General features: G+C 36.2%; 1 protein-coding gene across 1 annotated transcript in view; it reads left to right on the forward strand.

The window, feature by feature from the left end:
• The window catches only part of LOC125235163 (connectin-like), a 256,759-nt gene that overhangs the window by 146,396 nt on the left and 94,228 nt on the right, over positions 1 to 16,135 (forward strand). The gene's annotated exons all lie outside the window — the stretch shown is intronic.

The raw sequence follows: 16,135 nt of genomic DNA on the forward strand, positions 1-16,135 counted from the left end.
ATAATAACACTAGTATATTTAACTGAAAATCCCAAATTGAAAGGGGGACTCCTTTCCATCTAAGCATTTTCGCTCCCGTAGAGTCTTAAGAATTGAGGGAAGGCATGAATAAAAATTAAAATCGCACACATCCAGCAGGCCTCCGTGGCGCAGTTGGGAGCGGGATGGCTCCGGCAAAGCCATAGGTCGCAGGTTTGAGTCCTGCCGGAGGTGTGAATTTTTAAATTTTTCCGTTAATTTAAAAATATATAATTTATATACTTACCTATGTAGAGTAGTGGAACATTGTAAGTATTGCAGGTAAACTACAAAGCAAGGTACGCAAAATTAATCAAAACAATCTAACGGTTAAACGATTAACGTAATTAGTAACTCTTAAGAGCCAGCCTAGTCGAAGTGACAATCGTTGACAATATGTGGCGATCGCAACACAGTCTGGCTCTGTTGCGCCACTACAACAGAGCGAGAGAAGTAGCTACGATACGCTTACGAAGTGTAAACGATTGTGACGTGGGCGATGTCCTAAGTACCCAGGTTTTTTTTTATTATTATAAATGGGCTTACTCTTGGCCACAGACTAGCCAAAGGCAAAGACGTGGCCTACGATGGAGTGAGCTCGCCCAGAAGATGCCTGTTCACTCTTGATTTGAAGAGAGATAGACTCTTGATTTGAGAGGTAGACTTTTCGTGTAATTGACAGGACGAATGCATTCGGGACCTACTGTGGTTTACTAACGACTGTTCATTTGGAACTCAGGGTACATAGTCAAATGCGCAAACGCTCACAATAATATCTGCAGGTTTCGCAGCTATCTACCTCTATCGCTCTTGCATTTTGGCGCGACAGAGCCAGACCGCATTTTCTGTCGGTGTCTGGCGTCGACGATTGCAATTCGTTTAAAATTTGTTCGTATTTAGGCCTGACAGGGTTACAGAAAAAGTAGTACGTGGTAGTACTAACGTACAGAAATGACACTTTCTACAAAGTTTGACAGAAATTCAGGGTCGAATTGTGTACCTATTCCCTTTCTACTATTTAGAGTTGTCAAATATTCAAGTGATTCTCTTATCTGTAGTAGCAGTACTGCTACTTGTCAATAGATGTCGCGACGAACGAAGAGTCTAATGCTTCAATTCATTCTGCTTGTATAAGTTGTAAACTGATCTAATATAAAAGTTTTGGCAGACGAGACACTGTTGACACCTAGTATCGAGTAGTGGTACTGTTAATTTACGCTATTTAACGCGTGATTGTCCCTAGATGTCACTAAAAATAACCCGCATTTACTGATGTATGGAGTTACAACTCTAGTTATAGTAGTCGTTGCAAAATGCAAACAATTGTAAGCGATAATGCGAGAAAGTAGGTACCTACTTTTTACCCACCGACCATACTGCAGTCCTAAGGTAAAAGGCAGCTATTCGACAAAAGCTAGTTTTGAGATAATCGCAAAAAACCTTCTTTTTTGAATTTCTACAAAACGGATTAACTTTTTTCATTATTTCTTTTTGTATATAGTAGGTATAAGTGTTTACTTATTTTAGACATGATTTGTGTGTTTGTACAGCGACTGGTTTTTTTTTTAATTCGATAAAAGCCTTTTTGCATAGTATTAAGCTTCAAAAATGGTAGATATTACTAGTCAAGAAAGCGGTAAAACATGCTTTATATTTATACGGTGTTCTAATCTAGGATTTTCTCTTAAACTAGGCTATAACGCCGTATATAATCACATACTATCTTATTGCTTAGCAACAATGCCCATCTAGCACTCGAGATTCTAAGTTAAAGGCAGTATCGTAGTTATTCGGCCTTTTTAATTAGTATCCTAGTGAGTTTTCCAGATTTTCGACTGTACTGCTAGTCTAAAAGAACGCATACTATCAAAAAAATCGTATATACGGCTTTATAGATTAGTATATTTGGAAGAAATTGGAACAAAATGCAAATACGTCGTTTAAAAACGTATGTATTAAAGAAACAAGAAAACGCCATTCTGTCCCTATTTACTTAAAAAAAAACTAGATCTATCGATTCTTTTTGGATAGTGATAAATATAATATAATAAACTTTTACAGTACACAATAATACCTGCTCTTTTAAATTAGTCAGTAAGTAGTCAATTATTAGTATCTAATCGTCATTTTTCCTCAAAGCCTAGATGATAAGAGTGCCGTCTGTATACTAAACATACATGTACTAATTCGGAGTTTTGTGGAAACTTTCTTACGTTGCTAATGGAAACAAGTTAGTAAGTAATGATAAAATAGGTCAATTTGTTATTTTGCTTTGAAAAAAAGGTCAATTTTTATATCATATGTCATATGTCAATCTATCGCGTCACTTCTGAGAATTGGAGGCAAAATAAATTATAATTATGTAATTTTAATGCCAAGATGAGAGGTAGAACAACAACGGGTTTTAATTGTGACCAATCTATCTGCAAAGGATTTGGATGACTATGAAATTGGCCGCACAAGATGTGAGTTAGAAAGCAGTTTACACTACCTACTACCAAATGGTTTCGCATGAATTATACATACAGTTTAGAAGAATTTCATGGTCGCTCCAAAAACCTGGCTCTTTTCTATAAAAAAATTTAGAGAAAAAGATAATATAATTATTATGTGACGAACAGTTTGCAAACAAAAAACAATTTTACCAATTTCTATTAGAGATTGTGCGAATATGTAGCAATAGTTCAGTAAGCTAAAGAGCGTCATTCACTGCGGCTGGTTATATACATGAAACAAATACATCCAAAACGCATCCAAACTCAGGAATCTCCCGTCAAAACTCGAGCTCGGAAGTTAAACGACCAAGAGGTACCTCAACCTCTGATAGGGTTCAAATACCTACGATAAAATGATTTTTTGCGAAAAATTTGGGCAAAAAGTGGTTTGGCAAGCAATTTGTCCATTCGTTTTTTGTTTAAGGAAACTTACTATTCCTAGATTTACAAGAAGGAATGCCTTCATAAGCAGGTTCTGCTTAAGTATATGAAAGTACATTCTTCTGGTCCGATTAAGCTGCTTTTCACTACGCTCGCCAAGTACCGGTCTGGTATCAAGAGAATGATGTCGAGTTTGTTGCGAAAACATTAAATCCGTCGAACTACCCTGAAATGAATTAACACTTTCGAAACCGGGCTCTACGCGGCGCTACGACATTTTCGCTACATACGGGGAAACCCATGTAATCGGCTACGCTTCTACGAGCGGTGTGCCCGACAGTCGGGTTCTTGGTAGCGAAAGTGTTAAGCTAAGAAACAGATAACATCGAGCAATTCAGAAATGACTGGATTAGTAACCATAAAAATCTTCAACAATGTTACAATACAAAAATTGCGATCCAAAAGTTTATAGAGAGTATCAAAATCAAAGTCAATCAAAATAATTAGTTATAAATTGAATTCGACTACAACAAAATAGTCATTTAATGGATTTTCTGGAAACAGTGGCAGCTTAGATGACCCCGTAAGTTTATTATATAGGCCTAACTTTCACACGAACATGCCTATGCTTTTTGATACTGGTTATCAAAAATATGGTTATTTTCATATTCAATTTCCTATTATATTCATATTAATATTCCATGTTTGTAAAATAAAACATAGTTGAAAATGTAGACTACTGCCAATACTTCTCCTTCTTATTCCTCATACCCTTATCTCATTTTATGTGGGGTAGGTAGAACAGGTCTTCCTCTTTCATTCTCCTCTTTCGTCATCTCAACACTCATATCTTTCTCTCTAATATCCTATTTCACATAATCCATTCATCGTTGTTTGGATTTACCCCTCCCTCTCTATATCAACATTCATCTCTAACGTTCTCATTCATTAATTGCAAATTATTTACTTGTTTTACTGTAAATTAAACCAAAAAGGATAACGTTAAATACTTAAACCGTGGAATATTAATATACCTCATATAGTGTTTGCTGCAAAAAAAACTATATACGAACAACTTTCCCACCGCAAACTACGCTAAAAAGACGTATTTGCTTTCGAGCAATAATATCTGAAAATCGAGTTAAATGTTTGTATCTCGAATAAAAATGACAATAGAAATGATGTAGGAAATGTAAACAATAGTTATTATTGTTAAAACGTATCAAAAATGCAATCATTCAGTATTTTTCCTAACTTCGTTTGGTTTCGATCAATATTTCGCGCGAAAAAAGCCAGCTGCGCTCTCGTACTGTCAGCCACAAGCTGCGCCGGTGCTCGCAGATCGTCACTGATGGCTTTTCCATAGCATAAAGTATCTTTCAGCTGGCGGGTGGTTTGACAAAGGTTGGAGCATATACTGTTTTATAGGCTAGTTTGCAGCACTTTCACTTATTTTAAAAGTTTTTTTACGTTTAATATGACACCCATACAAAATAAGAAGAACGTATAACACTTATTCGTTTTTATAGACTAATATTGTGTTGTAAAACAATCGAGCGATACTAGGCTTAAATGACGTATTTGACATTTTTTACAGAAAAAATGTATATACGCTTTTTTAGACTAGTATCAGTTTAAAAAATTGATCAAAATCCTACACTAAAACTACGTATAACGTCTTGTACGTATTTTTAGCCTAGTTTTTCACTTTTACGTACTTTTAGGCTAGTAATACTGGATAACATGTCAACCTAACCAGAGCGTAAAAAAACGTATATCTGCATATACGTTGATTTAGCTTAGTTTTGTTAAATAGCTGCTTTTTTGGCTAGGAAATCTTGGAAAATTAGTGCAAATACTGCCTTTTTAGAGAAATTTTCTCGGAAACTAGGCAACATATCGAAAAACGGAAAAAAGTGGTCGATGCAGCTTAACCTGTACATTACGAATATTACAATAAGTCAATTTCGGCAAAATGTCGAATAGCTGCCTTTTACCTTAGGACGGCAGCATAGTGTCGTGATACGGGCTATGTAGGTTGTATGAAGTTTGATTTTGTGCCTCTGGCGGTGGAAACGACAGGCTGTTGGTGTGCAGAGGCAATTGAGTTTTTTAAAGAGGTCGGGAACCGTTTGAGGGATAGGGGCCTAGATCCCCGCTCCGGGTCATTCCTGGTGCAGCGGTTGTCCATCGCGATTCAGCGTGGCAATGCTGACTATTAGTTAGTTAAGTAAGTTATGAATAGATTAGTTAAGTATAGATTGTTGTTTTGCTTTGTTTAAGTTTAGTCTTAGTTTAGTGTTAGTTTCTTATATAATTATGTAAATATGTTCATGTAAATAAATAAATTAGTTTCCCCAGTGTATATATAATACATACCTACTCGTACCTACTACCTACGCTGTGGTCGCTGTGTAACATTTCTACAATCATTGCAAGCATTTCTTTAAAAACAATACTAATATGTGTAATCGAAATAATCGCAGACAAATGTACCTACATAGAAACCTACGGATCCAAATGAAAATCTTAATTTTTGTATACGTTAGAATAACAATACTTTTAGTACGCGGGCGAAGCCGCGGGCAAAAGCTAGTAGCTAATAAATATGAAAACTCTATTGCTTGGAGTAATTGAAGATATGAAGATGGCAACCAATTGAGGTCTAAAAACGTTTTAGAGTTACATAGTATTAAAAAGAAGTCTTCTAAACTCTATTGTATTAAATAGAAAAAGCCTGTGTACCTAATATTGTCCAACGTCCACAAAAACAAAAAAAAAATTGGAATTATTACGCCATCTTGCCCGCTTCCATGGCCATTATCATTTTTTGTTGCCATTTCTCTCTTTTTTCTTAAACCGCATCGCTGTGTGCACACATGAGCACTTTTATGAGCGTACATTTTTCATTCAAATACATACATAATCTCATGCCTGTATTCTTTAAAGGGCGAGACAGAGCGTATGAAACTACTCAAGTTTCATTGCTCTGCCAATTAAAGGGTTGAAAGAAAACGAAATTATGATATTGCAGCATTGAACTTATCGCAGTGGTAGGCAATGATTGGCCAGTACATTCGCTCGCACCACAAGGGAACCCAATAATGGATAATTATACGTAGGTATCTACTAGTATGTGTATATGAGGCCAAAAATATAATTTGGGTTGGAATAGCTCTGAACCGCTCTGGTACAAAACAATACGAGGTTTACGATCGCCCGTAATGGAACCGGGAAGGAAATGTAAGTGGAATTAATGCTAAATGCGTAAATAATCCTACAGGGCTAGCACGTGGCAGAAGACAGTGTGGATCACATGTCTTATTTTAATTGTATTATTGACATAAGGACGGGTAGTCTCGGCAACAAATTAATCTCTCCTCATCTCGTCAGTCATGTGTACTAGTCTTGCCTTTTTTTTTGACGGAGTGGGAATATGCACCCATGATGCACCAAAATTAGGCTGTAGGTACAAGAATCATAGATATTTTGCGCGTTTTATTATTCAATGGGCATTTTATTAGAAAATGGAAAAGACTAGAGATGGGCCGAATACGGACTTTGCCGAATACGAATATTCAGCCGAACATTCGGTTCAGCTGGTACCGAACCGAACATTCGGCCGAATATTCGGTTCCTCTATATTTTAAATCCTGGCTTAGAGTTAAAAACTTTTCAATGATTGGTAATGGGTACTAACTAAGGCTCTTAATGTTCCTATAATTGAGTGCATAAGAAAATTTAGATTTTCGTTTCTTAAGCTACGTTATTTTTACTTTTTTACATAATTATTATAGGTACTTATATTTAACGCATTTTAACCCCCTTTGGCCCTTAGAATCCTGAAATAGGATGTCATTATCCCAAGAATTACGAAACAATTTACGCTATTTATTTACTTTGTTTATTCGGTAAATATTCGGCAATATAACCGAACTATTCAGACATTTGTTCCTGAGTCATGGATGTTTTCTATGTATATAAGTATGTATTTATCTATTTAAGTATGTATATCGTCGCTTAGCACCCATAGTACAAGCTTTGCTTAGTTTGGGGCTAAGTTGATCTGTGTAAGGTGTCCCCAATATTTATTTATTTATTTATTATTCGGCCGAATACGAACATTGATAAACTTGCCGAATATGCCGAATACTGAATATTTACCGAATATTCGGCCCATCTCTAGAAAAGACCGTTGTGGGACATTTACATAAAAGAATTGCATATAATTATTCATAGACATCCGGCTAAAGTGAAGGCTTTTGGCTTCAGAAATGAGTGGTCAAAATTATTCGATTTCCTCAAGTTACACCGTGTGTTTACAGAATAAGGTATGTACTAAACTTTTAAAATATATACCTATGTAACTTTCTCTTAAACCGGACCTTACTTTAACTTTACTTAAGCCATCTCTTCATAAAAGATTCGTAGAGTTGGTTAACAGACTTTAAAGCTTCTTTATAGTGGGACCCATAAACTAAGATGAGAGTGCACCCATAGATAAAAGTCAAGAGTTTTATGATCTCTAAAACAAAAGGGGAGTAAGGACGTACTTTGGTTGGTTCCATATTGGGTTATACACATTAAAAAGGTAATTTCTTGTCGATTGGTAGAATACGTAACATAATTCTCTCCCGGTAGATAGCAGAGAGGCTAGTCTTGACATTAAGCTCTTGTAGAAATAAATATAATACCTATCTATAGATACCATACTGCGAATGATATTGTGGAATGTGATACTATACGAGCCCCAATGCAAATGATATCGTCTAGTATGAAAAAAAAATTATGTCCTAACTTCGACCTCAAAATTCAGGATGAATTAGATGATTAGTAGAACATGTAACATAAAAACAAGAGAGCTTATAATGCATATTTTATTTATTCAAAACATAAATTAACAATTTTCCTCACTAGTAAACAAAAAAACATAATTTCACCAAATGTAACACTCGCAAAAATGTTCGTCTTCAGCGTAGCCGATGCAGAAAAGAACAACTACCACTTGGTGGCGTCACCTTTTGCATCTAAAACGGCCTTAATTCTGAGCGGCATTGTATCTACCAACTGTCTATACTCCTCAGGGGTTATTCCATTCCAGACACCCACAAGTTTCTCCTTAAAATCAGCTTTGGATTTAGAAGGATCTTTTCGCAACTTTTTCTTCATTTACCACTACAAAGTTTTTATGGGAGACAAGTCTGGACTGCTGGATGGCCATGATATGGTAGGAATTTGTTTTTGTTTCAGCCACTCCATCGTTGTCTTGCCAGTATGACATAAGGCACCATCTCGTTGAAAAGTAAATCCATTTATATACTTGAACTTTCTTATAGACGGTAGTGAACTCTATTCCAAGATGCTTATGTATTTCTCTGCATTGACGGTTCCATCTATAAATTGCAGACATCCCACACCCTGTGCCGACATACAGCCCCAAATCATTTAAAGATGCTGGAAACTACACCTTGCGTTCAAGACAGTCTTTGTGAAATGCATCTCCTTTATCTTGAATGACTTTACTTCGTTCATCGCCAACTATGACCTCAAATTTGGATTTGTCGCTGCATATTATTTTTCGCCACTGATCGGCAGTCCAGTTTCTGTACTTTTGTGCAAATTTCAACCTGTTAGTTTTCTGCTTTTGAGTAAGTAATGGTTTCTGTTTAGCGGTGTGAAAACCGAAGCCCATTATTTTCATTACTGTCTTTCAGGTATCGACTGAAATGTTTATTTTGATCGCGTCATGCCATAGTTAGGTAAGTTCTCCTGCTCTTGCATGACGATTTTTCCTGATGATGCTCCTCAAAATCCTGTTTTCTCTTTGGCAGTTATTCTTCGACGGCCAGATTTATTTAAACAGGAGACGGTTCCGTGTTTTAGTTCATGCTGGATGATTGTATCCGCCGTAGATCTTGGCAAAAAAAGGTCTTTGGATATTTTGGAACGTAGATTTGCCGCTATTGTTACTGGAAATTATAATTTTCCTCACTGATTCAGGCACCGACTTACCTCTTGCTATTTTGGTATAAAAATGTTGTAGAATAATTATATTTTTTACAGAATTTACCTTTTTATGTAGCCGTATATCATATCAGACGACTTATAATATTATTAATTTAATTTAAAATATTATTGTATAATATTAATCTTACTAAACTATTTTTATTTAAAATAGACGACCTATTATGCCTCAAATATGAACTAGGCGTATTTTTTTGCTTTAGATATGTTATTTTTATGATATGATTATATTAAAACATATAACATTAGGGCATTTTGTACGGCGCAAGATTAAACTAGTTTTAATGGCTTAGTGTGTCGTGTATTCCATTTATCATCAAAGTCAATCTGGGTTTAAATACCAGTTTCGGAAATAAATATCGCACGTTGAAGAGTGACTAGACGATATCATGTGCATTGGGGCTCGTATTTAGAATGACTGTATCGTTAAGTATGAGGACAACTTTGAGTAGCCGTATTTATTTGCTATTATATTTTTTTCTTAACACAAGACATAGGCTTAATAAGGCACATAATAAGGTTCACATTTTGTCCTAGAAACTCGACGTAAAGCAAGTGGTTTAGACAGTATTGACTTAATCCTCCCGAGTAACAATTACGATTCCGGACAAATGCTACTAGAAAATTCACAAAGTGCGTAAAAAACGATACGATTGCGAAAAAAAATTGTACTGTGTGAACCTCAACGACATATGATCCACAAAGCAGAATATCTGGACATAGTTTAGCCATAGTTATTTTTAAGAAATGAAGTTCAGGATCTGTGTATGGCGGCCATTTAGAGAATGTGGCATGGTGCTTCCTCTAACTCCGACTTTGATGTCGAATTTAACTATCATACACTGTTTATATCGATTTGGTTTAGGCACTGTTCAAACACCGTGAATGTCAATTAGACTTTGGCCTATGGCTAATTTTTTTATCTGTTTCTCTCATCCTGCTTGCATCAAAAATTTACGACAATCCGGAACGTTGCTCAAAATAGCGTTTTTTTTAATTATATAAATTCACCGCATTTATTCTGCAAGTACCCAATTGAAAAACCATGAAGAGGACTCTTAAAGAATATATTTTGGCAGCATATTAACCTTTGTTTGTTGAAATCGTGCAAACAGTCATTGAAATATTCTCAAATTAAGCCAGATAGGGGTTGTCCGAAATTTATTTGCTAGACCTTAATGAAAGTACCATAAAGTCTCTAAAATAAAATAAAAATTAGACCTTCTTATATCAAATAGTGCTTACCAATACCTTCAGATCATACTCTCGGAACATAATAATATAAAATTAAGCACATGTCAACATTTAGACGAGGTTTGTTTTGTCCTTATACTTATCGATACAGTCCTTATTAGGTTCACACATCATCAGACATTAGTCTTGCAAAAACTTCTTTCGCATTTGCTTGATTCATATAATAGTTCTTGGCAGAAGTCACGTTTGGCAAAAACACCTTTCGCTGAATATGCTTCGGCATAAATCATTTAGCAGATTTTTATAATACCGAATGGTATATTGGCATAATGTTAATGAGCATAATAGTCTTCTAGTCGAATAGTACTTTCGCAGATAATATTTTGTGCATAATATTTAGACGGAATAGTTGTCCTTCTACTTTCAATTTGGTTTTTGGTAGCGAGTCCGACGTATTAGGGATGCAAGATACCTAACACTCCTCCTCGCTTCGCTCGTCGTACCACAGGCCTGATTTAGACGGCGTGCGAACTTGCATGCGATTTTAGTTACATTGTGGGCTGTTGAGGTTACATACAATTTTGCACAGCCATCAAATACGTACCGTCTAAATGGGCCCTGACGGTGGTTCTGGGACAGTACTTCCTTTTTGATAGCGTGTCATAATTTTGCTCTTGTACCTAATAGTAGGTATGCTACATGATTATTATGGTTCATAAAATTATACTAAATCAAATTCAACCAAAGTAATGTTTTGCAAAACAACATCCTGCCAAGTGTGTCGTATGCGTGGGATATCGTTTAATCTACAAATACTTATATAATAATTTTTTCTGTTTCTGGTAACATTTTATTTGTCAAAATTATGTCAATTTATATTGTTTCTATTTTGGACACAACTGTAATAAGTTCGTTAAAAACGTCTACTAATAATGTATAATTTGTCGTTTATACCCCGTACGGGCCATTAGTGAACGTAGCCCGCATAATTAATTACGGTTAAGCGGGGACAGCCCTACCGCTAGGGTTGTCAAACTAATAGAATCCGTCGGCCTAGCCGAAGTGACAATCGTTGTCGCTACGAGCAGGTCGAAACTCATTCTGGTTCAGACAGGGAGAGAGATACGATACGCTTAGGGAGCGTAAATGATTGTGACGTTGGTTAGGCACCCAGTTTAGATAAGTTTATGACAAACGATGCGTTCGTAAGTGAAAAGGGTAGGATTGAAGGATGTGAGGATTCGTTATTCAAATATCATTCTGTATTCTGTCACGTTAGAGTACATTTTTAACCCCCGACGCAAAAACGACGGGGTGTTATAAGTTTGACGTGTCTGTCTGCCTGTTTGTCTGTCTGTCTGTCTGTGTGTGTGTGTCTGTCTGTGGCATCGTAGCTCCCGAACGGATGAAAAGATTTCGATTTAGTTTTTTTTGTTTGAAAGCTGAGTTAGTCGGGAGTGTTCTTAGCCATGGTTCATGAAAATCGGTTCGCTATGTCGCGGTCGGGGGTTTTGCAAAATTATAATTTTGTGGTTATTGAAATGAGGTTACACTAAAATATTTGTAGTAGTCCGGAGTCCAACAGCAGCAGAAGTATAAGCACTCATCAAGTAATATAGCTATAGAGGTATAATATATAGGATAAATATGCAGGACATTATTTAAATATACGGATGTATATACTCACGTTAATATAACCCTTTACACCCGCGCCACAATAAGGTATAATAAAGAGTACTATCGTACAGTATGGCCACTCCCGCTCCCCGCTGAAAGTGCCGTCCACCTTCTCTCGGTTTCCTCACAGTAACGGTTTGATTTCGTATGCGTCACATCGAACTGTCATATTTCACTCATACAATCATAGTACGCGTTCACCTACACGAACTTAGACTGTGTGCTAGGAACGCGCCTCTTTCATGTATTTGATCGCCAATGTCCGAGGTGTGCCCGAGCTGATACGATCATGAGGTTGTTAGCGGGTTGTTAACATTTAACTGTCAATTTTAACACGTCATTAAAATTCAAAAGTTAAACAACCCTCGATTTCTTCGGTTGGATAGGGTTAATATAATATCGCGATTGGCGACATGTTTCGAGTCCTATGGAGATAATCGTCATACCAAACATGTTCCTGCAGGCAATGCCAATTACATATCGCTAAGAAATGTATAATACTAACACTTTTGGGTATTAATACGCCACTTTTGTCCTAGCCCTGAGCTAGTGTGACTCGCAATTTTCTGTATCCAATCATGTACTAAGTTTTAAGAAGCAACCCAATAATATTAAACTATATGAAATGTTCAATATTAAATAGGTTATCGATAAAGACTAAACGGGAACATTAAATCTGTTTCTCAATACTTTTTCCCACAACAAGCAAAGATCGTAACTTACTTATAATATGTTATCTCCAAACTTTATGGGCCTTATCTATAAGTTACTGAACTTATGAGAGGCGATCATTGTATTTATACTTGGGCCAGATGTTTGAAAGGTTAGCCACCGAGAGCTCTGGACCGAAAAAGGGTTCGGCATAGTTCAGAGTTGTTTCAATATTTTAATAACTATACATATATTCATTACTGAAACACGTAAGCTATTAAATAGATCAGTGTCAAATTAGTTCCAACCTTGTAGGACCGCAGTTTATACGTATATAGTGTGTAAATCTTTAACGGGCAATAAATTAAACCAGACATAGCATGAATGAGTGACACATTCATTAATGATTAAACGAACTTACCTCAAGTGAAGTTCTATCATAATTAATTGGAGATTGTATAAAGGCCATGCCAGGATAAGCTAAGTGAATCTGCCCCCAGCGAGTTTTGGCTTGTATTTTTTTTTATTGATTTGTCTTTGTATTAGTATCGAGTATGCCAGATTTCAGCTCCCAAAACTTTATAGTTTAGTAATTAAAAAAAACGAAATTTGAACTTTCTTCGATATCTTTTTTTGTGGGCAGCCGATTTTGACGTGCGTCAGGTATATTGTGTATGTAGTAAGGACAATTACGAGTACATATATGATTTTAATTTTGTGTTAAATTGCCATACAAAAACTTAATTTCCGGTTAGAAAAGTCACAAATCAATCACAATCACAATTCGTTCGCAAATTCAATTTCGCAATTTGTGACTTTTTTTAAATTTATTAGTGGCCAGTGTTTATGACGAACGTGCACGTTTCTCTAGAGTTTGTCAGCGATTTGTTTTAACGAGCGTGTATGGGAGTAAATGTATTGAGATGTATTCAATTAAAAAAAATACCTTGTTCTACTACAGATAAAATTAAGTATTTTTTCTACTCCCGTACTGTTATTCGTGAGTTACAAGGTCGTACATAGAACTTTAAAACCCTACATAAAAGATGTCAGGACAAGTCTATCTAGTCTATACCCTGAAAATATTTTGTAGCAGTAGCACGATATAGCTGTTAAAGTTCTATAAAACATTGTTACCAACTTAACAAACCACTCACTTCATCGTAGAAAATTAAAATATTGTATGAAATCGAATTCAAATGTATGAGAACTCGATTCGACGCGGCTCGATTCGTCTTAGTGGCCAGTATTCAGAAAACCATACCATAAACAGTTTTATTTTCATGTTTGCACTCAAACTGCATATTCAAAATGGTAGGTGGTGTGGTCCACTAGATAGCTAAGATGACTGAAAGTAGGTATTTGTTGAATTTATATTTTTCTTTCAAAGTAAGTGCTGGGTCGTAGAAAAAGTATTGTATGCAACGGTGTTTAACTGAGTCAAAAAATGCTCGTGGCGTCTTTATTAACAATTTTCGGCTTCGCCTCAAATTGTTACTCACGCCACTCACCTTTTTTGACCTCTTTTAACCACCAGTTGCATAAAATACTATATATTCATTTGTATTTTGTAGCTTATTAACAGTGATCGGAACTATGGGAGTAAAACTTTAACAAAACCTTAGCGTTGACATAAATTAAAAAAAAACCTGGATTATTATTTTCAGATCAGTGTTAAATTGAATTCTATAGCTGAATCCTAGATTTCCAATACTTTATTTCAAGGATATTTATATATTTATGTCTGTAAGCACTCCATAATGTCCACTAGCAAGTTTTGGTAAAGTTTTACTCCTATAGTTCCGATCACTGCTTATCAAAGAGGCTTAATATGATGAAAAATTTGGAGGTGTCGCTTGCGGAATAATACTTAAAAAAAAATATATTTTTTTAAGTTTTTGTATGGCAATATAACAAAAAATGAATGTCATATAATTGTCCTTACTACATGCACAATAACGTATATGTGACGCACGTCAAAATCGGCTGCCCAGAAAAAATATCGAGGAAAGTTCAAATTTCGTTTTTTTTTAATTACTAAACTATAAAGTTTTGGGAGCTGAAATTTGGCATACTCGATACTAATACAAAGACAAATCAATAAAAAAAATATAAGTCAAAACTCGCTGGGGGCAGATTCACTTAGCTTATCCTGGCATGGCCTTAAACGGAATGGAAGGTTTAAAAAATGGATGGAAATCTTAGGACATTTTTTTTCTCCTATCAGGATTAAAAACCTCGCGTTTCTGAGTATGAATCGCGTAAAAAATACCCATGTTATAAAAAAAGGGGTGGACAACTTTGAAAAAAAAAAAACCGACGCCCTCGCAAGACACGGCGTTAGCCTTTAATGTATAATATCTCAATCGTAGAAGCATGGTACGCGTTCACCTACACGAGCATAGTATGTGTGCTGGAAACGTGCCTCTTTCATATATTTGATCGCCGTGTCCGAGATGTGGCTGTAGCGTCAATTTGATAGGTACTAAACTAATGGTAATGAATCGGCATTCGTGCATTCGTAGGTTCGTCAAACTGATGCAGCGCTAACGCTATAGGCACATCTCGGACACTGGCGATCAAATATATGAAAGAGGCGCGTTCCTAGCACACATTCTAAGCTCGTGTAGGTGAACGCGTACCATGCTTCTACGAGTGAGATATTATGACAGGTCAACTGTTCGCGTTTTTAACAGGCGGTAACTGTAAGGTAACCGAGAGGGGGTGGGTGGCACTTTCAGCGGGGAGCGGGAGTGGCCATACTGTACGATAGTACTCTTTATTATACTGTGATATAGGTATCCATAATTCCATTGGTTCTATCATAACAGAGTTGTTCCCTCTTCTATATTGTTCCATAGTAGGATATTTTATACATGTATATGCAAAATGCATTAGCGGCCTAATTTTAGCTATAATGTATGCAACATCTTCCTTTAGTTGTACGGGAAATGCAATTATGGTGTCGCACTTGTTTGGATGTATGAGTCATTATGCAATAGCTTCTACGGGCAACTACCTACATCCGTGTAGGCTAGTCTCACTTGATTGCCAGCCTTAGCCGAAGTGACAATCAGTTGACGGTCCGTGGCTATCGAAACGCAGTCTGGCTCTGTCTGCTACAGAAGAGCGCCACCCCAAAAAAGATCTATAGCAAAAGCTAGCTACGATACGCTTATTACACGTGACGTATATTAGGTACCCTGGTGATGTACGTTCAGCTACCTATAGATATATAATCTGCATTCTCGACCTATAAATCCACAGTTGCAATCTCGGTGTCCAATTTATCATTCGACCCACATTGTCGCTCGAATCAACACCTGCATTTGTGATCCTGAACCGAGAGCATATTGTAAATCAAATAGGTAGTCTGTATCTGGGCGGCCGAGCTTCGTTCAGTTATATTTTATTATACCACGTCTTTAGATAAAAAAAAACTTATAAATACAAAATAGTACATTTCGTTATAAGTGCGAGAAGAATGACATTCTCGCACGTGTGACGAACGACGTTTTTTAATACAGTTGCGAAAAAACACTACTACTTACTTACAACGAAATAAAACAATCCGAACTATCAATTTTCCCATGGACATTGACGGATTATTTGACAATTCAAAGGCGTATTTTTGAAGCTTTTAAACTTGCGTGCATATTTTCGAGTTTGCTATTCATCTAACATAATTTATTTCA

Source organism: Leguminivora glycinivorella, chromosome 17 (assembly GCF_023078275.1).
Source record: "Leguminivora glycinivorella isolate SPB_JAAS2020 chromosome 17, LegGlyc_1.1, whole genome shotgun sequence".
Taxonomy (NCBI): domain Eukaryota; kingdom Metazoa; phylum Arthropoda; class Insecta; order Lepidoptera; family Tortricidae; genus Leguminivora; species Leguminivora glycinivorella.